This window comes from Cydia splendana, chromosome 6 (genome assembly GCF_910591565.1).
Source record: "Cydia splendana chromosome 6, ilCydSple1.2, whole genome shotgun sequence".
NCBI classification, from domain to species: domain Eukaryota; kingdom Metazoa; phylum Arthropoda; class Insecta; order Lepidoptera; family Tortricidae; genus Cydia; species Cydia splendana.
The window spans coordinates 20,806,873-20,832,272 of record NC_085965.1 but is presented as its reverse complement, the minus strand read 5'-3'; the positions used below and the strand labels follow the sequence as shown (position 1 = coordinate 20,832,272).

General features: G+C 39.3%; 1 protein-coding gene across 1 annotated transcript in view; it reads right to left on the bottom strand.

Annotated features, from left to right (window-relative positions):
* The window catches only part of LOC134791663 (axin), a 94,040-nt gene that overhangs the window by 32,835 nt on the left and 35,805 nt on the right, over positions 1-25,400 (bottom strand). The window contains exon 2 of the mRNA XM_063762747.1: positions 12,349-12,392. The gene's annotated coding sequence lies outside the window, so the exon portion shown is untranslated. The remainder of the gene's footprint in view (positions 1-12,348; positions 12,393-25,400) is intronic.

The following is a 25,400-nucleotide window of genomic DNA, read 5'->3' as shown; positions in this document are numbered from 1 at the left end:
GCTCGTTTTATTCGTCTCAACAAGATCTTTGACACAAGATAGTACTCATGGTCTGATGATGGAGCCGGAAGGTGGTCACCGGTACCAATCAACCATGCAACTAAACCACTTCGTGTTTGGGCTCGTTTGATTCGTCTCAACAAGATCTTTGACACAAGATAGTACTCAGGGTCTGATGATGGAGCCGGAAGGTGGTCACCGGTACCAATCAACAATGCAACTAAACCACTTCGTGTTTAGGCTCGTTTTATTCATCTCAACAAGATCTTTGACACAAGATAGTACTCAGGGTCTGATGATGGAGCCGGAAAGTGGTCACCGGTACCAATCAACCATGCAACTAAACCACTTCGTGTTTGGGCTCGTTTGATTCGTCTCAACAAGATCTTTGACACAAGATAGTACTCAAGGTCTAATGATGGAGCCGGAATGTGGTCACCGGTACCAATCAACCATGCAACTAAACCACTTCGTGTTTGGGCTCGTTTGATTCGTCTCAACAAGATCTTTGACACAAGATAGTACTCAAGGTCTGATGATGGAGCCGGAAAGTGGTCACCGGTACCAATCAACCATGCAACTAAACCCCTTCGTGCTTGGGCTCGTTCGATTCGTTGCAACAAGATCTTTGACAAAAGTTAGTACTCAGAGTCTGATGATGGAGCTGGACTGTGGCCACGGGTACCAGTCTACCATGTAACTGAACCACTTCGTGTTTGGGCTCGTTTGATTCGTCGCAACAAGATCTTTGACATGGTTTGATGATGGAGCTCGAAGGTGGCGACGGGTACCAGTCTATCACTAACTGAACCACTTCGTGTTTGGGCTACGTGTTTGGGCTTCGTGTTTGGGCATCGTGTTTGGGCTTCGTGTTTGGTGTATCACCTAGTATCAAAGATCTTGTTGAGACGAATCAAACGAGCCTAAACACGATGTGGTTTAGTTGCATGGTTGATTGGTAATGGTGACCACCTTCCAGCTCCATCATTAGACCCTGAGTACTGTCTTGTGTCAAAGATCTTGTTGAGACGAATCAAACGAGCCCAAACACGAAGTTGTTTAGTTACACGATAGACTGGTACCCGTGGCCACCTTCCAGCTCCATCATCAGACCCTGTGTATCTTCAGTGTCAAAGATAGATCTTGTTGAGACGAATCAAACGAGCCCAAACACGAAGTGGTTTAGTTACATGATAGACTGGTACCCGTGGCCACCTTCCAGCTCCATCATCAGACCCTGTGTATCTTCAGTGTCAAAGATCTTGTTGAGACGAATCAAACGAGCCTAATCATGTTACTACATGGTTGATTGGTATCCGTGACCACCTTAATCATCATCATTATCATCAGATCCTCAATACTAGTTCGTTTTTAAACCCTCGTTGATACAAACTTTACAACCTATAGGTACCAAATGCTATGACGAAACATGTATATAAGCGAGTACCTATAATTTATTTCGAGTAATACTTATACCTTCATAAGTACGAGTATGGGGCTATTCATAAATTACGTCGTTTCAAATGGAAGGAGGGGGGGGGGGGGGGGGTCTGGACATCGGATGATGGTAGTATGACGTAGGAGGAAACAGAGTCATCCGAAGCATGATTTTTGGATGATTTGAGGGGTGGGGGGGTCAAAAATCGTCAAAAATAGATGAAAAATTAATTTATGAACACTGCACACACTTACATTTGCACTGCATTTAGTATTTTCGTACTTACCAAATAACAGTTTTAGGACTTTAAAAGTTAAGCACAGTTAGTGTTGTTATGGTTGATTTCAATATGCTTCGCGAAGGATCAAGAATGTTTAATCCATCATTGTAGTGCGAGTTTGGTAGAAGGGATCGGCATACTGAGCTCGCACGGCCTGCCGCAGCGCGTAAAATACCTAAACTCGCTCAACGCCGAAATGTAATAGCGCTCTTAATAACTGGTTGAATCATCGAGAGCGTGGAATTGCATATGTAGTAGTATTGTTTGTTTACAGGCATTCTATATTTGAATTTTCTATTTTCTTGTACTATCAGCATACAACCACTACAAATGCAATTCCATCTTCTCGATAATTCAACTATAATATAATGTTCTACTTAGCCAAGGGATGTTATTAGAAAGTATTACACATTTCGACAGTTAATTATGCCTTTGTACTAATGATGTGTGTTCTTTCATGTTTTATGTTTCTTTTTGTACAATAAAGTATTTTACTACTACTACTACTACTACTAATTATACTGATAACAATATGGTACAAATTGTAATATCAGTGAATATGAATATAATTATTCAATACTAATAATAACACCTCTACCTAAAACACAATTTAGTCACTCACTCGCTAACATCATGTGGATTATGATCATTGTGATAAAAACAATGAGAAGTCCCACATTTTTTACCTAAAGTATGTAACAATAAAATCGAAATAAACCATTTAACAAAGCCAATCCGTGCGTCCATCTCTCTCTACCCCAAACCGTAAGAACGAGAGGTCAAAGGGCAATACAGCAGATGTAATAATTTGGCCGCCAACGCCTCTGGAGAGTACTTGCGGGAATGATTGGTCTGATGAATAAAAGATCCGTCAATTTGTGTAATACGCGGACTAAGGCATTGTCATCGCTGCATTCTAACCAGTATATCAATGACCTCAATCGCCTTTATTAAAAGCTTAATCAGAGATCAAGACTATACTGGTTTTGAAGTAAATTTGTTCCGGGAATGAAGGCAATGATTCCAGGGATTATGCGACACTCAATTTGTGGTCCCGATGTCGAGACATCAATTATTTTCGCGTTTACATAAACAATGGGGACGGAAGAAGAGCAGATAACGGCTGCTTATCAATTAATGTTAATGCTTTAAGAAGTCGTTGTTGTGAACCGAAAATACATACCTAGGTACTTTACATCATTTACATATACAAATGTGACGTCCCACGGTCAAAGGTACCTTATGGCGGGAATGGAGTTATGCATACCCCAGTAATCTACAATAAATAAGCTATCGATAACACAAAAGATCAACCTTCTAGGTTGCGTAGTTACAGAGATATGATTTTTTGAAAATAATGTTGTGAAATGAGCAACTTTACGATAGAGAAGTTTTAAGTTTAGCCGCCTAAAAAACTATGTTCCTGAAGTAAGTTACATAGTTGACTACAAATAATAATGCCTTATATATCTGAGATTTAAAAAATATTGCGACTTGTTCTGTAATGCAAATAGAAACTTTTGATATCGACTGATTTATGTGTATACTAACCAATCTCTTGAAAATAAAGTTTTATTTCATTTTCACGATTGATTGCAATGAGCTCTCAAGATTTAAATTTTATCTATTAGAAAACGACACTGACAGACAGTTTAAGCAAAAAACAATACCGATTTAGAGATGAAAATGTATTTTCTGACTTTTTCATATAAAATCACAAAATTGAATATTTTTACTTTTAATGTGACACACAATCAATTTTTCTGAGCACATATGAAAGAAATTCTGTCATTCAAATGAAATAAATCCTAAAACCCCAACTAAATACTATATTTAACCCCTTATGCCACTTTAAACTTACATAACAATAACAGTATTTGCTCCATACATTTACGAAAAGGTACCTTATGGAAATAAATCTAATAATACATCACTACAAAATATCAATCATATTATAGTTTATCTTTTATGAATAGAAAATATTAATTTACATTAAACTGCCCCCAATTTAATTAGTTCTTCGTCATAATAATCTTAAAAAAGACCAATAATTTGTATGTAATGAAAAGGTACCTTGTGGTCAAGTTACATGATGAGGCATGATGATGATGGAACAGTTAGGATAAACTAATAATATTTTGGGGTTAAGATGGTATAAATCGTCTATTTCTTATCAATAATATATTTCGGTTGCTATTGAAGATAAGCGGCATTGAGGTTCAATGACCTCAGATATTCCATAAGGTAATGCGTCGGGTATTGGCATTTTTCAGCAAACCAATGGCTGATTTACTGCATGCGACCAAACCAAATGAAGATTATTCTAGTTAAGAAAGACTTGACGAGAGTAACTTTGGTATAATAGCAGTCTACTTGGATTTGTGATGTCGGTCTATGTACGGTTATAATATTTGCGAGGCGCCCCAACCAGAACTGAAATTATCAAATTAGTTTTGCAGAATGCTAATACAGTTCTCTACCAAACTTCTTTTCCCGTATTGACTAGTTTTTTTGGGAATTTTCAATCTTTTTTCCATAAGGTACCTTTTCTACTAAACTCTGAGACGACATTACTAGGCTTATAACTAACTTATAACAAAAATAAAAGCAGGTAAACAAACGTTACGCATTAAGGTTTCAGATCACACAATAAAAAAAAAATGAGCATTTTTTCACCTCTTTACAAAACATTTAATATCTCCGAAACTAGAAACCCTCATAAGGTACCTTTTCCCGTGGAACGTCACAAATTATATTCGAAAAAAAATAACATACCTACGTACATCCAGAAATAATTAGAAACTAAATTGATCAATCTGTTTTGGAGATAATTGAGATATTTAGTGTGCAGATTGTGCACAACAACCTCTCACTTAAACCTCTAAGCTATCTTTTTGCACCGACTTAACAAGAACCAAGTAAGGGAGTGTCATTTTAAACGTCATAATAACATAGAAATTTGTCATTAATAATGACATTGTCACACACCAGAGAGATTGCAAGCTCGTTGCCACCCTTTAAGATGACAATACGCTCTAGTTTTTGGATTTTTTATTTCAAAATGTTGGAGCCATAGGTTTTGTGAGGTCTACAGCACAGCTCACAAAGCCACAGGTATAATTTCAACAGCATAGTACTTAGGTATGTGTACCTATGTTAGTATCATTCATATCGTTCACATCCGGAACTCCGCAGGCACCCACGCGAGCAGCCGCGTCTGACGCGTGTCTGGCGCACGCGGAAGGGTTGCTCCGCTACGCCGGCCGGGCCCTGCCAGTGATCGCCGCGCGATTGAGCAGAAACGCGAATACTGAATCCAAATTATGGAACCCTTTGCTGTATCTGCAAGGACAGGGACCGTTTAATGTAAAAATGTAATCGATTTGAAGATTTTACTCACAGTTGCGCAATGCGAAAATAGAATGTTATCTATACTGGGTCAAGCAAATCTTGTCAGTAGAAAAAGGCGCGAAATTCGAATTTTCTATGGGACGATATCCTTGCGCGCCTACATTTTTCAAATTTGCCGCCTTTTTCTACTGACAAGATCTGCTTGACCCAGTATAGTACAAAATCAGTCGAAACTCTGAAAGGGACTCGGAAACAGTGGTAGCACCCCTAGAGAGTTTTGTTCAGGACTCTGAAATCTAAATATATCAAAATCTCAAGATATTTAACTGAAACCACATATTCCATACTTTAGGTCCTGGGTCCTTTGCTGCAAGGAAAATATGCGTCTGGGAAAATTATCTAACAAATCATTTATAATATTTTACTGTATTTGACTTTTACTTTTAATTTTTATTATGATTAGTTGATTGTTTTATATGTTTACTTAAAATCCTTAATTATTTAAATGTATTATTGTTTACAATCTGACGATCTTTTTGTAAATTCATGTTATTTGGAAACATTGTGACATTGTTAAATACCATGTAATTTTCAATAAGAAATAAATTAATCTAATCTAATCATTTAAATGTCATCTTTAGAATTATTCAAGTCCGGTTATTTTACCCATCGATATAATCAAACCAAGCAACACCGATAGCAACAATTAGCGCACCACTAAGTTAAGTTATTAAAACAGCCATCAGCACGAGTTCGTCCGGTTTTCCGGGCTCAGTTAAAAGTTGTCCGGTTTTCCGGGCGCCGCCTAACTCGCGCAACCTAATCACTTACCCGTAACCACTATATCCGTTTTGCTCAAATTGTTTTACTCCGCTACAATACTCGGAGGGCTTTTATGGAACTCGAATCACTTTGCAAACACTTTAGTTTAGTTAGACTATACATAGATACTTGGTTTAATAGGGCTAGTAGGAATAAAGGATGGTTAGATTGGTTTATTGTATATGATTTCTTACTAATAATCACAATAACCACTTACTTAACTCCCTTTAAATTACAATTAATATCAATAATAATTAAAGGCGGTTAACATTTTGTGTTCAAGTCCAATGTTCTGCTCTGTATTAAAACGTCAGATGGCATGGTTGTCGATTTGCGGAAAATGACCAGTAAAACTAACTAAGGCTATAAGTTAGAAAGACACTGATCCATAATGTACTGAATGATACAAAAACGACTCCGCTGTTTTACGTACAGTCAGCAGCAAAAGTTGCTAAGCGGGCGAGCTGTTCAAAATTACCTTGACGCGCTCTTACTCTTAACAATAAAGTCGCGTCAAGATCATTTTGAACACCTCGCCCGCTTAGCAACTATCGCTGCAGACTGTACATTTACGATAACAGGCGATCAGAAACCCTCTAAATAGTCTAAATCTTCACAGTCAATAATGAAACCATTAACATCCCGTCCCGTGGCCGGGTCACTCCTATATTTGTCGGGTCGGAGTGGTTACGCAAGGGCACGAGTTGAGAAGTCAGGTGTTGGTAAACAGTGGCCGCACGGGCGGCACGGGCCTCGCCGCGTGAGCGGGGCGGAGGCCGAGTTATCGCGGGCTTATTTGAAAAACCTTTCTAAATTAAAAGTATTAAGTACAGTAGGTAGTTGAAGGGAGACTTTATAGTAGTTAATTTGTTTTTATTGTAATGAGGTAATAAATGCTATCTCAAGAGATTGCTTTACACTTGACACTACAATTAGACTTATTAGTTCAAAGAAAATACTAAGGAGACTCAAAATTACTCTAGCCCAGAATATTTGTAGCCAATCGCTTCGTTTGAAAGACTTGCAAATTGCTTAGTTGTGATATGAAATATTTTTAAGATTTGTAAAACATTCATCGCAAGACCCAGCATATAAAGTTTTCAAATTTTTAATTTGAACCTATATTTATACGTAAATAGGAACGAGTTTCGTTTGTTTTAAAAAGCAATGAAACAAAAGAAATGCTACTTTATTTGGTTCATGAAAGGTTCAAATTAGATTGCTCGATTATGCACATTGTAATGTACAATGTCTCAGGAGGTTAAATTGATTGGTAATGTAACTCTCGGTCGGGCAGACGGGCAGTGGCGCCCTGCAGCCGCACTGCAGCCGAAATCCTCATAGTCAGTCATCGGCAACCGCGGATATTTACATCCATCCCAATTGTTTTAGACGACAGTAGGGTAGATCTGTTCGTCGTATCACACGTACAAACAGCAACACTCCTAACTGTACATCGGTTGACCTTATTACATAAGGCATATTAAGGTCCACCGATGTACAGTTAACAGTGTGGGCTAATAATATGTAACTATCGGTCGGGCAGTGGCGCCCTACCCGCCGCCCGCCGAGCGCTGCGGCCGACATCTATGACAGTCAATCATCGCCAGCCGCGGACGTTTATATTCATCCCTGTTGTTTAGACGGGCAGAGCCCGGGTAGACAATGTTTAGAATTGATTAGTTAAAACATTTTTTTGAGTAGGTACGAGTATGAAAGATACGTTGTGTCTAATTACATTAAGTATTAACAAGTAAAGCCTACACGCGATTGAGGTCAAAAATTGATTAAGTAGAATGCATACCTACTCAATAACAAAATGGTAATAAGAATAGATCGTCAATCGACAAAGACAGGTTGAAGGGCATATCACATAAGTATTTCAACCTAACGAAAAATCCTATTAATATTTTTTTATAAGTAATACCTAAGGACGGTCTAGGAATTTTATTTCTGTGCCACCATGTACCTTGGGGGCTGTCCATAAATTACGTCATCGATTTTTGACGATTTTCGACCCCCCCCCCCTAACATCATCCAAAAATCATGCTTCGAATGACCCCGTTTCCTCCTACGTCATGCTACCATCATCCGATGTCCAGACCCCCCCCCCCTAATTTGAAATGACGTAATTTATGAATAGCCCCTTGTCACAGTGACAATAATTTGAGAATACCGCCTTTAACATTAATACGAAGGTATTAGGTACGAAGTAGCAATTCCTTGACTGTAATTAAACTTAAGTACAGCTTGGGTTTAAATTTGTAAGCATTTGCTTGTATAATACTATTCATACTTAATAGACAAACTGTCTTTCTAGTTGCCTACTGCAAGTCCTGCAAGACCCGCCTTTACTGATGTCTTGAGCTTAAATATATTCCTAGGATCTGTATAAAAAGCAGTGAATGCAAAGTGTGTCGGCGGTGACTAAGAAATATGCACTCTCCTATTTCCATATCGCGATGTGATTACTTATTGCGTCGCCGTCTACAATTTCTACAAATGGGATTTGTGCTGCTGCCTTACGAGTACTGAATTAAAGTATGCGGGGTATGCATTAACTTAGTCTCTAGCATTATGTAGCTCCTTGAAAATATGTAACAGATACCTGTTTCATATTCTTGGATGTGGCAGTATACGTAGACTAGTCGGAGAAGTTACGCCTCTATTTTTTGCAGCGAATGTACAGAAAACAAATCGTAATGTCTCTAAAGAAGATGCAAATCGGTGGAAGAAATAAACACTATATAATACTAAACAATACACAGAGTAATGAACAGCGAAGAAAAGGTAGGTTGTAGAGTTACGTAAATTATATAGGAAAAGTAAAGAGTTTTCAGGGAATTATTTGTGTAAAATAAAGTTATTTTTCAAATTATGACCCTTGACTATTAGACATGCCTAACTGATATTGAATTTACTGTTGTCGGTCTACGCAAATACTTTCATTCTCCTTTTAAAAAATGTACGAAGAGAAGTAGCGCAGCGCAGCGCAGGTGCCAAAAGTTTCTAAAGGTAAAAGGTTTCTCAATTACCCCGAGTACTTGACCTTTTCATAACTTGAAATTTCCCTATTTCAAAATTTGGTAAGGAGTAGAATTCTAAAAGGAAAACCAACAATTATGGTTTCGCAGGAAACAAAAGATGTCGTTTCAGGAGTTTCATAATTCATAAACTTGATTTTTTTTACAGAATTTATAAAACCAATTTGGCAACAGTCGTGTTCTTATTTAAATAGAAAATGAATGTAATTTAGACATTTATTAAACGTCTTCAAAGGACAGATAATACACAATGTTCATGAAGATTTATACATTCAAATAGTAAGAACGTTTCAAATTCCAAACTGTAATAAGTAATAAAATGTTACAAAGGCTTTTACGTAAACCAATTTCGAAAAATTGCAACCTGAAACAAGCTCGTTAAAGCCTTTCAAGTCAGAGCAAGCCCCTCATATCACTTTAATAAGATAACTGAAGAGGCAATATCCCGCCATAGAGATTTCGCGTCCACTATGCAGTAAGACACAATGCCTTAATCTCGTACATTATTACAAAGTGGAGACGCTGTGAGACCATTGTGGCGACTGCGAGCCTCTCGACCGCTCTCATATTAACTAGCTCCCTGATGACGATAACTCGATTTTTTCTCAAACGGTGCAAATCTATTCTCCACTTCTCTTTGCAAACCTTTGTTTTCTGGCGTTTTTGCTGCCTAATTAAAATTAACTTAGTCAAAGTCAAAGGAGTGTTCCAAAATAAAGCTTTCTGTAGATTATTTTATTCAGTTCTCTATCATGCCGTTTTCTAACAAACGAAAAAGCCAAGAGTAAAACTTTTACTACGCTTTTTTAATTTTCTGTCTTTGAGAATCTAGCGAGTTTTTTTTAGTGTTTTATTCATGTTAGAAGCAAGCGGGGCAAAGTAAAAAGTAAGTCAGGTTAAAAATTTAATAATTCCCGTAAAGGAGGCGGCTAGCTAGTGGGACGCTTGAAAGAAATATGGAAGGCATTGCAGGCAGTAGGACACAAGTTTGAATATTGAAGGAAATTACATTTACATCGGGATGTATTGAGCTGTCAAAATAAATCTGCCGAACGATTAGTTGACGAGTAATTGAAAGAAATGGGAACAGAATTGGATAAGAAAGAATTGTAGAAAATGGAACGAGCCGCAGCTGGCTGTGGGTAAGTGGGTAAAATGGCTGACAAATCGTTCACGCAGGTGATAGACGATGGTTTTAAATTGTAATAAAAACCCGTTTTACACAAATAATATAATTCAATATTCTCACAATAGCCTCATCAAAAGGATTAATACAATCGCAGTAGGTACCTACCTAATCTATACCATTTATTTTAATGTTGTCAATTAGGAGAGACGATTTCTTAGCTATTGATGTTTCTCTGAATAAAAAAACCTTGCTTGTTGTACTAGAGCAGGGCTACACTGTTGACGCAGCGAAAAAAGAAACGTAGAACATAATTAAAGGGACCGTTACATACTCTACATTCAATGCATGTTATTAAAACAAAATATTCTTGCATAGGAAGAAAAAACCTGCAGCTCAATAAAACTTTTATGCTGGTTTTGCTGTTGGCAGCCGAAACTGGGCCTTCGTAACTAGAAAAGGGCCGAATATTCGGTACCGAATTATTCGGTATTCGGCATATTCGACATATTTTTCAATGTTCGTACGCACGCACTGCCGAATATTCACCGAATAATCAAATTACACCAACCGCCTATCACTATCACCACTAAAAAGTTCGCTAAATTTTTGTCTGAGTGACATTAATCAGTCCGTCAATGGTCATGGTGGTTAGTGCAGCTGACCAGCTGACTCGTATCGCACTCGTTTCGGGAAGCTGTCCTACTCGGCTCACTATTCTGCGGCGCTCCGCCGGAACACTACAGACTGCACCGTGGCGTTACAACAGCCCTCGGCTTTCACGGCCCCGCCGGCATTATGCCTCTAATGTCACTTAATTTACCGTGGAGCGCCCTCACGTCAATGCAGCTGGTTTAATATAAAAATTTCCCTTTTCCACGTTACTGTTGCCTCTCGAGTATAAACGCTTGTGGGATCGAATGCGGTCACATGTTTAAAGTGACTCGTTTATTTTGCGGTAATCGTGATTTTAATGTTTACGCGACTCTCGTGAAACATACGAGGGCCTCTTACGAACGACTTGCTGAAATGCTTTGAAATAAACATATAATTTGCAAAAATTCAAAAAATTTACTGTAACCAAGGAATTCATAATAGGTAGATAGGTCATGACCGCCGTATTTGAATCAAAGCAAAATTAACTTAATGACATATATGCCATTTTTTAACTGACTTCAATTTCATAGAAGGAGGAGGTTCTGTATTCAGTTGTGGCTATGTTTTTTTTATGTATGTTCACCGATTACTCCGAGACCCGTGGGCCGATTTGACTAATTCTTTTTTTCATTTATATTATCCTAATCTATCATTACAACATAAGTACCTAAGAAAGAATATTGATGAATTAGAAAAGTCTCCACCCATTTCTGAACCCATTCTTCAGAAATCCGACGATTTAAAAAGCGCAAAAATATTCACAAATTCAAATTCCGATTAAGCTCAAAGGAGAAAATAATGTGTCGTTTGAAAAGAGGTACTTAACTACCTAATTGCCGGTTTTCTTTAAGGTGCTAGGGCCAAAAAGGGCCTAATAAAAATCATCCTTATCGATAACCGACGTAGAGTTACATTTTTACCTGAAAAAGTCTGAATGCCACGAGTCCCGTTCTGCGTGGGACTTATCGGAAATATCATTTATATCGGCCGCAAAAAGTATCATGTCAGCTTTAATACGAAGGCGGAAAATGGACAAAGGCACATTAAATCATTATAACTGAGAAATAAACTTATCGCTGACGGGGAAGGGCCATTAATTGGTTATTTTCTGCCGACAAGGCTGGTTGGTTGGCAATTTATTTGTAAGTATGTAGGTACTATTAGTTATAAAGATTTTGATTAACCTTAGTAAGCAAAAATATGAAACTTTTTGTAGAAAATTAACTTGAGCATCGGGTACATCGGTAGGTACATAAACTCTCTATGGTGTCGTGCTGTTGACTCCCAGAAGTCTCGTATTTTTTATATATATGTAAAATAGATGGTATTGTTGTACTTATCATATTAAATGTATATAAGTAGACTAACGTCGCGAGAAGCTAGTCTAAAATAATCGTTTAAATCCCCACAATAAACTAAACAAAAGTGCCTTGAACTTTTTGTCGGATTATAAAATATGTACTTTACTTATAGTAAGATAATTCTTACAGTTTAGCGAAAAAAGTACTTACACATAATGTCTCAAAGCCCACGTGCAGCACGATCGTAATCTTCAAAAGAACACCTCCAATGTTCGCATTAAGAAGATCAGTACAGATTAACAAAACAAATTATATCTAATCCAACATACCTTAATCTTAGCTAAACGGCGCCGAATATGAGGAGAATATCATCCTGTAACAAAACAAATTTAATTCTATTATTATTGTTTCCTTAGAAGTTTCCACACGCGGATAAAATACCGTTTTCGGTAAACAGATTAACTGAGATCAAAAGTTTGTTTCTTTTAATTTTGAGGCAAACAAAAGTACATTTAGCATGAATATTTAAAATAACGTGAGTATAACAGGTAGGATATTGCTTTGATACTTTTCCACGACAAATAAGCACAGAAGTAAAAATGGCATGTGATAATACTGATAATTTTAGAAAAAACCTCTTCAGTTAAACCTATAACCAATATATTTAAGGACTTACTAAAATACTTTTGTCGTGGAACACATAATATCAGAGGGTTTCATAGAATAAATAAATAATATTTCTCATATCATGCATGATTGTTCCTTCAGGACTCTTAGAGCGTTTTCACATTGACCGATACGATATCAGATGATCCTTGGAGAAAATCAGCTGCAAAGACAGCTTAGTGGTTTGTTTTTATCTTAAATAATTAAAGGGCACATTTCAATAATGCAATTCGACAAAAGCACTAAATTTCACTACACGCAGTTTGCATTGCACCGTGCACCGTCATCTTGCGTGCATAATACATGCACGACAATTCGCGGGGCATCTATTATTTAGGCGCACAATCAGCTAATGGCCGCGATGATCCTGTTTGCGGAGCCATCGACTGCGCCGCTCCAAGGTTTTAACATCACAATAAATAGACGGACGAGGAAAGCCTTCAATGTAAAGAAGGACGTAGTTGTTGGTTCGTTTTGGTTTTATATTTAGAGAGAATGCTTGCGTTGCTGTTGAGTCTGCACCGCTCGGCTAAATCACAATCATAATTAGCCCCTCGATGCCCTTGTCAAAAATTTGCTACTGAATTAATAACCTTCAAATTATAAATTACAGTTCAAATTGTCTGGGACGTATACGGGACTAGGCGTTTCCACGAACCTCTCACTTGCGGCCCGCGAGCCTTCCTGGCTATTTTGTATGTAATAGGTATTGACAAACGACAATGTCTGATAAAGTCATGAATATTAACAAAGTGCGGCCCGCGTCAACTGTTTCCCTTGGCTGCTAAAAGGTTGCCGACCGCTGTTTTAAAATAAGCCATAATTTTAAAGTAGGACTTATTAGTTCATGTTTTTGTAGTCCGGCCATGCAGATCATAATAAGTAACAATTAATTATGGTAATAAAAAGGATACAATAATATAAATAAATACGTCAAGGTGTATAAATATATATTTTAATTGCAATAAAGCAATGTCTTGCATATGTTCCGAATTGTGATAACCGACTAAGAGAAATGAGCAGAGCTTCTAAAACATTTGTGGAGACATTTAAAAGTTGTAAAATTAGGTAAGTAATAAAAATAAAATAAACGTTTCACTTTTCGGTGGAGAAAAAAATAACATCAAAAATTGATACTACAAATGTATATAGTAAATAAAAGTGGAAACGAAAACGTTGCAATATTAGCAATTATAGATGGTCAAGCAAATCTTGTCAGTAAAAAAAGGCGCGAAATTCAAATTTTCTATGAGACGATATCCCTTCGCGCCTACATTTTTCAAATTTGCCGCCTTTTTCTACTGACAAGATCTGCTTGACCAAGTATAGTACAAATATTTCTGCTACAATCAATAACCACTAAATCTCTGGCAACATTCATAAATCCCACGGATTAGTCATTCATGCTCATGCCTTTGTTTCACCCACTCCGGTGTAAGAGATATTCTACGATTGTTAGACTCGAGTTTATGGAGTCCACATTAGGACTTAACTCAGTTTTTTAGACTCTAGACTCTAGTCTAGTCTATTGGCTAGACTCTAGAGTCTAGCCAATAACAAAACTTAATTTATTTTTAGACTTGTTACACACTTTTATTTAGTTCTACATTTTGCAAAAAAATTCTAGACTCCTTGTTTCATGGACGATTACATTTCATGGTTTGGAAGTTTAAATTATACTTCCACACCTGTCTATTATACTGTATAATAGGCAGTGTCAATTTTCAACATTAATATTTAGAGCCTTAAACACTTACTCTTATTAATGAGTAATGACATCTTTATTTCAGGAATCCTTTCAGGAACGAGTCCTTTTGAGTCACTCTCCAAAACAAAAAGATTTACAAAGGGAGTTTAGATCTCTGAATTCCATCGTAACATGTAAGTAATGTCGAGTTCTAGACTCGTATTTAAAACTCGAGTCCTTAGTAACTGTAAGATATTCGCAACGTTAACGGTGCGGGCGGGCTGCGCCGGCGCCGCGCAGCCCACGCCGCCGCCGCGCGGCGCGAGGCAAAAAGCCCAGTCGAGTCGCGGCATTCCGGAGACCGGTCCCTGCTCAATGGAAGCCGAAACGCTGGCTTACGACTATGTTCACATTGCATCGCGTTAAGAGAACCAGTATAATGTTACCAGCCCACAATAATGTCAATATGAGTGCCAAAATATTCTTGGCAGACTTGATAGTCCTTTGACGTGTAACTAAGCAGCGTAGATTTGAGTAATAAAAAATCACAAAAGTATAATTACTAACATTAGTAATTTACTCTCATGTCATTCTTTCGTACTTTTCGTAGATCCAATCCAGGAGCAGAAGAGATCCGGGAAAGCTGGACCGCCCAAACCCCAAAAGTTCTTCTATATTTAAAACATTCATTTTAAAACCAACAACGAGATGTTCGTGAGTGCATTGTTGGCCATACTGTAAGCGTGTTCTCAACTTCCCAGATTACGGATACTTGTTACGAGTCTCAATTAACTCGTAGGTAAAGCACTGTAATACACTGGCTAGCAGCTAAGAATGCTCGTGCGATGGCAATAGATGAGAACGGCTCGTCAACCCAACGGATCAGTAAAAGTATGGCAACGGACAGTCGCTGTGTTGGGATCAAATAATAATTGGAACTAGCTCACAGTAGAGACAACATGTATTGAGAATAAATAAGCATTACACGAACGGACTGCAATGTCAGCAATGTTATCCTTTTTTCAACTTCACATAATGTTGGAACTAGCGTGTCAGAATTATTTCAAACTCAACTCTTTTTGGTATTAGGTTCAAATTGAATAAGGAACCTGAGTGAGGAAATTATAATCTTATTACTGTAATACATGACAAAAAGTAGAATGATGGTAGCGGCTCGGAATATTAAATGGAGGCTTAATGGCGCCGCCTCAGAAACGGGCATCGGCTGTCATTACAGATTTCACAGCGAGTGCTCCTGTCCGATAGCGATAGTCTCATCTCATTATCTGGAGGCGAATTAGCTTAAGCAATGGCAGCCGATGATCAATTTACATATGGCGATCTCGGATTCTTGAAATTTCCGAGAATTTACCGACTTATTGGAAACTTACCGCAACTTGAACAATGAACATCAGTACACTTGGGCAAATCAGTGCAACTGCAAATACAATTCTTAATTCACTCTTCTTGTAACAAAATCCGAGATTAGAGAAAATAAAATGCCGGATGATAGAGAAAAATATTTTTCATATCTCATGCTCTGAAAGTGGGTCGTTGTAGTTTTAAAAGGTGCGCAGAAAGTGATACGTTTATGCTCTAGCGCAGAAAAGTGGTGTACTCCTCTGCGTCCCCGTCCCACGAACAACTGGGTGAAAACAAAATGTAAAAATAATGTATTTATTTCCTCGCCTGGAACAATTGGTAATTGTTTAATTTTACTAATCCCACGTTGAACATTTTTTTTTATAAAAAATGATGTAAGTATATTGTTAAAAACAAATTATGTTTGATTTCTTTCGTTGAATTCTATTTACTCGATTTCATAAGGCGGGAACCAAAACGAATACACCAAAAATATTTTTTTAAACCTTACACTTGCGTAAATGAGCAAAGGCAGAATCTCATACAGCCACGGTTAAACGTTTGTACGATATTAAATTGGTTTTTAAAGTTATTTAGCACTATATTCATGAAAATAAAATACAAGATAAAACTTTCTTATATTATTTATTAATAAAATTGTTATTTAATATTTAAAATACTTTTATTATGTTATTACGTGGTGCGGTGCACCAAGGTCGCGGTGCGGTCCGGTAGTCTGTTGCGGCTTTTAGAACGAAAAAGTATAAAATTAAAAAGTAAGAGGCAATCCCGCTAATTTTCATACTATAATGAACAAATAATTTTAAAATTACTGCAGTTTGTTAAAAAATGTGTGTTGTCGTAAATATTGCAATCTAAATGATTTTCGCTAGGGGTTATTAATCTTCACACATGTAAAGTCTCCGATTGCAAGTAAGTCGTAAGGAAAAATATCATGGCCGTAGGTCTATTAGGTACTTCAATTACTGATTTTGCGAAATTGCCTTGTCTTGTTTGGTTTCCTCGCATTCGATATGAAAAGTAGAGTGTTTAACTCGGGTGAAAGGCACCATTTCTGTCTCGGACTATTGGCGCTACTACCTCGACAGAAATGGGTGCCTTTCAACCCTTGGTTAACAATCTACTATAAAAATATGTCTTCTCTTGAAGTTAATAAATCTATTGTCATTTATTAACTCTTAGCAGATTTAATCCCAATCCTTTACAATCCCCTAAAACAAACTGTGTAATCACTTCGCAAACATACGCGGCACACACGGAAAGAAGAAAGACAAAGCAGGTATGTAGATCAAATAGCCCAGGCCGAGACCAAACAAGAGGAAGAGGCTACACCGTACTTCAATTAAAAGAAATCAAACATCGGGCTGTGTGACGTCACGAAGGGACGCGAACAACTAGGTAACCGAGGATCATAATAATTTTGCATTCTATTCTCGACATAAAACTTAATGGACTAAATATCATAATCCGTTTAAAGATTCTGGATTAGGGTCTATTTGGAACTGGAGCTTCACTATCCGATTGTGTTTTGTTCAACCTTATTATGAAGGTGGTAGAGACGAAAATGTCGGTGAGGTCCAGGGGCGCGGGCGCAGCGGTCCCGGGTTCCAGGAACTTTGTCGTAAACCCGCAACGGCGCGCCGCGGCAACGTCTAAGTTGTCGGATTTCGAATTCCAACATTTTTTAGCTACTAAATTCCAATCGTAATCCGTAAAGAGGTCAGCCATGAAACTTAATGGTCGAAGTGAACGATATCCATACTAATATTATAAAGGCGAAAGTGTGTCTGTCTGTCTGTTACCTCTTCACGCTTAAGCCGCTGAACCGATTTAGTTGAAATTTGGTATAGAGATAGTTTGAGTCCCGGGGAAGGACATAGGATAGTTTTTATGTCGGAAATCATCCCTGAAGAGAGTGCAAAGGGGGTGGAATTGAGAGTTAATGAATTGCCTAAAGGGGCCCACTGATTAACAGTCCGCCGGACGGTAACGGCCTGTCAGTTGTTCGGAACTGTCAAAATTTTGTTCTAATTGACAGGCCGATACCGTCCGGCGGACTGTTAATCAATGGGCCCCTTAATAATTGAAGTAAGCAATGCGCGAATTGAATGATTGCTATTAGCATTAGCCAGGCGCTATACCTAATTAAGCTGCCGTCACTAATTCCACGCAGACGAAGTCGCGGGCAAAAGCTAGTATGTAATATCTTCTTGCCCTGGGCTCCACGGAAGACCAGCGCTATAGCATATATATTATGTTAGAGCATATGCTGAGTGGTGTCCATTTGTAGCCTCTATAGCAGCATCAATACTACGATTATTATTGCATGTTAGTTAAGCTAATAATAGTTTAAACTGTTTAGTGTATAAGATCCTCTTTTTTAAATTTATATGTGTGGTGCTGTATGTAGATGGTTTTTGCAATAAACGTTTTTCTATTCTATTCTATTCTATAATATGAAGCAATGTTATACCAAAGCAATAAATAAATTAAATCTATCAATAACGTGTGTTTTTTGAAATTTCAAGAGGCCAATATTTTAATTTACAATAGCGCAATCGTTTTATCTACAAAGTCGTTTAATTATATTATTGTAAATAGGTATGATATTTTTTTGCCTCGGCTGCGTTGTAAAACGTCTATCTACAAAAGAAATTGCCTAATAATAAAAATAATCGTTGGTGCCTTTGAATGTGAAGTTTTAACCAAAGTTAGGTATGCTTGTTTCTAAGGCTTTAAAACTTTGGGAAACCTAACCGTAGCCTTTCATCTCTTTAGATTTAATTATACATTTACATCCACGACTCCGTACTTTTCACTTTGAGAATTTTTAAGTGTAGGTACTAGATTATTCTCTGTCGTGACTTTGTTATCATTATTTCAATATGTAGATACCTTAATTACAGGGAGGGAGTCGGGGCCCGAGTAATAATATATCAGCACAAACATGCCGTTAGGTAGAAAGTTTCCGCAGAGCATATAGTCGTGTAAGTACGCGCAAGACGGAAGTTGATAGGACATTCCGTATTAATTAACTAAATAAGTCTGGCAAAGCGAGGCGAGCGCTGAAACAGAGTCGGCGAAGTCGGCGGCGGGCAAGTACGAGACGAGCAAGTTATCAGTCGCGTGTCAATAAGACAGCGAGCGACACGGTGGATTTAAGAATGGGGCCGGGGGCGCGGGCGGCGGGCGGCACCTCCCCAGTGTGTGGTTTCCTTTTGATGTCATCTTCGCGCAAACTTTGCTACGGATCGGCTTTGAGATAGAGAGACGGAGAGTGACTAATTTGGCCCAGCATTTGATCTCGAGAACTCCGGTGCCTGTGCGTCCCGCTCGCACCCGCCTCCCGGCCGCCGCCGCCGCCGGGAAGCTCTTTGCAAAATTTCGCTTTGATCGCAAAGTTAAATTATATGGGAATTGGGCATTAAATGGATACACATGTGAGGCGTGCTTGTACGACGCTCGGCGAACGGCTCGGCCGCCGGTGCTCGGACGCGCCGCGTCGCGAACGGGTAATATAGTCAAAAATGAAGCTCCCGGGAGTCGTTTGAGGATTACGGCGACTTACATAAATGATGAGCGAAGAGTCACTTTCAAAGTTATACATTTGTGAGAGCGGCGCTTGTATTTAACTCCGCCTAATTTGCCGCGAGTACGCAGTACCTTTGAGAGCTCCGTTTTTACTAGTTTACGAAACAGATATTTGCGCCCGCCTTTCGCTTTGATACGGCACTTTGTGGAGCATTTTACACGAGTTTCTTTTGAGGCCATTCAGACGGTGAGTAACGAAAGGCTGTCTTTGATAAACACGTGCGAGGACTCTTCAGTACTTATTAGGGGTGCTCTCTTTGAAATCGCTTTCTTGTAAAATCTTATTTGAAACGTTCACAATCTCCGAGCATCTACGATGAAAGCTGCGCTAATTAAACTGGCAATAATTAAATTATGTAAAAAATTAAATCTCCGGAGTGTTTGCCGATCTCGAAGACTCGCTCACTGTTTGTTGAGTAATGTGAGGACGTATTTCGAGGACAGCGTTTGATAAGAACTAAGTAACGTGTTTCTGGCTACTCGTTGTAGTAGAAGCATTGTTAGTATTTCGGCGTTGGCGTGCGGGCACGTGTGCTGCAGCCTGCCGGTGTGCAGGTTATTAACGCGGCGCGGGGCAAACTCGCGTCAAAGACGAGTTGGCGAAGTGGCAGCTTTGTGAGCAGACTCGTGTGTTTTAACTCCGCGACACTACACGCGGCACTACTCGGAAAACTAAGCCAAATGACTTCATTGCAAACCGCAACTTTGCTTTTACACGAGAGGTGTAGCAATCGCGCATTCTTTCCTATGAGTTTGCTTTATTTAAATAACAAAGCTTACTAACATTTTACATTGCTTACAAGTACATTAACATAAAGCAACGATATATTCTAATGCTGAAATATAATGGAAAATTTCCAATATTGATGACCTGTTTGAGATCAAAGCCTCGGGTAGACTTTGATGTTCCAATCTAAAGGGACTTTTAACTGCTGTCTTTTTCGCGGAAGGCTCCTTGCCAAGGCCGAGGTGAGGCGAGGGCGGCAGGCCGGGCGAGGGGTGCACCGTGTGACGCAAACTAATGAATAACTAACTAATTAAACCTACGTAAAGCAGTGAAGAGCACCTTTTGATTTGTAAAGGGAGTAATTAACTTGGAGTTCCTGTATAAATATGGTGGGTTCTGATACTTTCCGAAAATATTTTAATAATCGTATTTTGTTTAAACGGCTATTAACTGGCTATTTTAAATTGTAATGTTCTGTATTTTTACTTATTTTCAAACAGAGTTAGGACCGGTACGCTCCAAACTTTATTTATTTTAATGTCAAAAAAAGTTAAAAATGGTTATTTTGTTACTTAGCTGTTCATTTCAAATACAACAAAAAAAACTGTAAATTACACACTAAATTTTAATTATTCTTTGGCGCTTAATTGGTACTATTAAGCAGCCTCACAAAACAGCGAAAATTAATAGTCTAAAACTCTATTAAGATATTTCCTCGAACAAACTAATCGTACAATTCCGGCGTAGATCACAGCAATATTTTTCACAAGTATTTCGCAGAATCCGTCAAAAGGCTGTAAAAGTGTATTAAGATCGCAAGTCGAAATCAAAGGCGCGTAATTGACAAATTGCAATTACCCGGTAGCGGACGGCGCAAATAAATAAATGTAGAGCCGGCCAGATTAGGAACACTAAATTTAATTACAAAGTGAACTCGAATATAACAAATTGAAGAGGATAAACGCGACAAAGTAAAAGAGAAAACACGCCAAAAGGAAACTCGGAGCATTGATATAAACGAAATTTAAATTAAGTACAAAGGGAAAGAAGATGAAAAAAATCCTTTCATTGGAAGCACTCATCCCGGAGTCAGAGGGCCGCTACATCAAAGACACCTCCGCCTATCCTTATCTGTGCGAAACCGAGTTTGGAAATTAGCGCAGAGCGATCCTTTTTCTGCGTCGCGGGACTCGCGAGTCGCGGGCGTCGCGGCGGGCGCCGTGAGCTCGGCCCGTCGTGGAGATTTGAGCCCAGTGTTGCTAGATGGTCGCAAAAGTCACATTTTTTTGTGATTTTTGGCTCTCGTCTGTGATATGTGCGACAATGGTCGGTTTTCTTTTTATTTTATAATGCAAGAACAATGTGACTTTTGCATTAAATGTGACTATTCATTCAATAAAACGTACTTAAGAATAATTATAAGTAAGAGCCGTAGCAACACTGTTCGAAACCAGTCTTGTAAACACCAAATATATACATACATATTATGTTCTTTAACTAGTTACCTATAATGTTTTTTACTAATATTGAAAGCCTGATCAATTGATCATTTACAAAGACGAATCGGTGAGTTTGAAATACGCAACAGTTCAAATTTAGTACAGTTGGGTGCAATATAATAGCAGTCAATAAGAAAATGAAAATTAGGGGAAAACTATTACTTTAGATCAATTATGTATATTGGATCTTTTTTTATATTTCTTCTAGATTTCTTGACATTATTTCAAAATTAACTGTAACCTGTGAATTTCCCGAGAATCGGGAATCACAGAGGGCCTGGGATGACGACTTTTCCTTCGGTGCACACCGGTACCTTTTTTGAACCCAACACCATGCGCGTGGCAACCTGTTTGCGGCTGGATGTCCGTGTTTGTGCTCCTCATCGGTGCCCTTGTGGTGCCGATGTCGATGTTCGCGGCCACCACGGACTTTCGTGCCAGAAAAGTGCTGGGCGTTTTTCCAGGCACTCGTCCCTCAACGACATCTTGCGACGCGCGCTCGCCAGCGCTAACGTGCCGGCTTTGCTGGAACCGTCCGGCGTCTTCAGGGACGATGGTATATAAGAGGCCGAACGGCATGTCATTGATTCCATGGGAGATGGGGCGGGTGTTGGTGTAAGACGCTACATGCGTCGATACACTGGCCCCGTCCCATCTTCATGGCACCTCCGTCTCACCGGGTGCAGCTGCGGATACAGCTGAGTGAAGAAAAAGGGCTAAACACAGCCGTATCGGCCAAGAATATAGTTTTACCCCTTTTGGTGTGGAAACACTCGGGCCGTGGGGTCCCGGTGCCCTCTGACATTTTTTGAAGCCTTATCAAAGAGGCTGGTGGATGTGACTGGCGACCGTAGGGCTGGCAGCTTCCTCGCACAGCGCATTATTATTGCAATTCAGCGGGGTAATGCTGCTAGCATCTACGGCTGGAGTCTGGACATATGAACGAAAGGCAAATTTATGCTACGTATTTTTGCCAACCCTTATTTTAAATTAACTGCTACATTGATAACGGGTTTTCCAAAAAGCCAGATAATTAGAAAGAAGAAAGTTTTGATAGTGCGGCAGCAAGTAATTTTATCGTTGCAAGTTATCTCATGGTCGGGTAAAATTTCCAGCACTGCGCCTATTCACACTCGTGTTATAAAATTAAAAAAAGTGACCTATAAGTACTCGATACTCGACTAACTCTAGGGCAAGTCACCCTATACGTATTTGTTTGTTTGAGTATTTTTCTTTGTGAATCAACAACAGAAACACACTTCACAGTATTTTTAAAAGAATAAACATTTAACCAATTAACCACCTAGTTATTTTCATCATAATTTTATCAATTTAAGTTTTTAAGTATATGAAACGATAATTATGTAATTATAAAGATAGATCACTTACTGAATCATTATATGTATTGCCACTATACTATCTAAGATATTTAACTGTAATGTTCTTTAAACACAAAAATAAAGTACCATCGACACTACAGACTATAGAAAAATCCGTTTAAGTGAGGCGCGTTGATGTCTTTTCTATAAGAAAGAAGTGCGCGGCGCCCGCGCTTTCTGCACGGAGCGAAAATTATCTACGCCGCGTTTAAAACACCTAATAATTATTAAAATACATGGTCTGAAAACTTTACAATAACGGAATAAAGTCACCATACTACAAACATTTAACTACAATACGTTATTATGCTAATTGCAACTACACTGAACAAGCAACAGGCAAAGTTCTCAAGCATAAATATTCAGCCGGCAGCTAATTCAATAACAAAATAAAACAATAAAAATAAACGCTCTAAGTGCCATTAAGCTCCGCTTTGAAACAATAGAGGGCACGAACAAGAAACAGCGTAACAATGGCAAATACGAGGGACAATAGCGGCATTACAATAAATATTTAGAATAAGCTCTAAGTAGAGTCACCGTACCGCGCTCCGTCGTCGCCACCATAAACCGTAACAACCCCAAACTCTAGTCAAAATTATACCTGCCGAGTTTAACAATCCTTAAAGAGACAATCCGATTAAGCTTCACAACACTACGACACAGATTTCAGTTAAAAAACACTAGCACAGATTAGATTTCAAAGCTACGTTAAAAGTTACAGAGATGTCCAAAGTTTTTCGTATCCGTACGAGAATCGGTAAGACTATTTGCTCGAACACAGACGTGTCTTCGCGACGACGTCTCTCGCGCGACTGCGGCGTGCGCGCGACGCACGTGGCTTCAGAGGGCGGGGCCAAGCGAAAACTGCCCTCCGATTGGCGGAGCGATCCCTTTGATCAGCCGCCGACAACTAACTACATCGTCCCGCACCTTAATCTCAGTACTAACGTCCTTTTAAAACAGGTAATTTTATTACAAAAATGTGGATGGCCCCGTGACAGTGCATGCAGTCCCAATACACGCCAAAGGATAAAAGACTTTCTGCCGGTATTACAGCAGTTTTGGCATCTACCCTTTGATGCACATCAAAGACGGCCAGCATCAAAAGTAAACAGATTAGTTTCAGAGCGCCCGATACGGAATGACATTTACAAAAGAAAAAATTTGACGTGCTAGCGTGCTAACAAGCTTCGTCATGACTTCATGATATGACTACATATGTACTATTAATATGATACACTAATTGAAGGGATGTTTACAAAAACAACATAACTGACTACACTGGTTGACACCTGAAACGATTAACAATGTTCTTAAAAAAGTGTCAACCGCTCTAAGCAGTTATGTTGTTTTTGTAAACATCCCTTCAATTGAACTAGATACATGATTTTTTCTGAAAAACAGTTTAATAGCTTAGGGTCCGTTTCTCTCCTTTTCTCTTCAAGTCTGAGGTTCATGACCAGCAGGAGTGATGTTTCTCTTCAACCCTCTATTTAGGCCAAGATGTATTGCTAGCCTACAGGATCTATCCATCGCATAGAAGCTGGTTGTCTTTACTCAAACATTGATTGCGGATGCAGACCCAACTGCATCGTAATATTGCAAACGTAATAGTTTCGAATATTGCTTTCAGTAAGTGTTGCGGCAGCGAGCGAAAACGCAGCCGCGGGCGCAGCTCGCGCTCAAACATCGCATATTGGTTGCGGTGCGAGCCGATATTAATAAGAGAAGATGCGCCCCGCCGCGCCGCGACCCGCCGCGCCGCGCCGCGCTGCAGCCGCCGGCGCCGGCCCGTCTCGTCTCCTGCATTATTACCCGGCCCGCTCCACCGCCAGCCCACACCCCCGCGCCCCACATATAATGTCAAAGGGTGAGCGCGCCGCCTCACAAAGCGTAAGTGCAACCACTAAAAGCCAATCCTAAGTTTTATTGATACACATTGTATTGCGACAAAGTCTCCGCCGGCGCCCCCACTCACCCCACGCGGCGCACAAAGACAATATCGCGACGTCAAAGGAGCGCCGGGCCGCGCCCGCCGCCCCCGCCGCGCGCACAAGCCCAAAGGAAATGAAAAATTAAATTGTCAACACATTTAATATCTGCGAAAACGTGCACCGCGCCGCCTTTGAGCGCCTCCTTTGCGGGACCGCAGGCTCCAGCTTTAAGTATAAAAATTTGAATGGTAAAATTGAAACTGTTTAGATTTAATTAGTCGAAGGCGGAGGTCCGCTGCAGCGGGCGCTAATGAGCGCGACACACTCGCGGCAGGTGCGGCCGAGCGCGGGGCCGCGGGGGTGCGCGACCCCCTCGCGTTTGATCGACGCCGCCGCTTTGACAATTATTAAAATTTGCCTCGTACCTCTCGGGCCTCATCTTTTTCCGTCGCCTCGATTACGCCACGGGTTTGTCTCATTAGGGCTTTTGTATGGTCTCGCGAGTTCCCCTT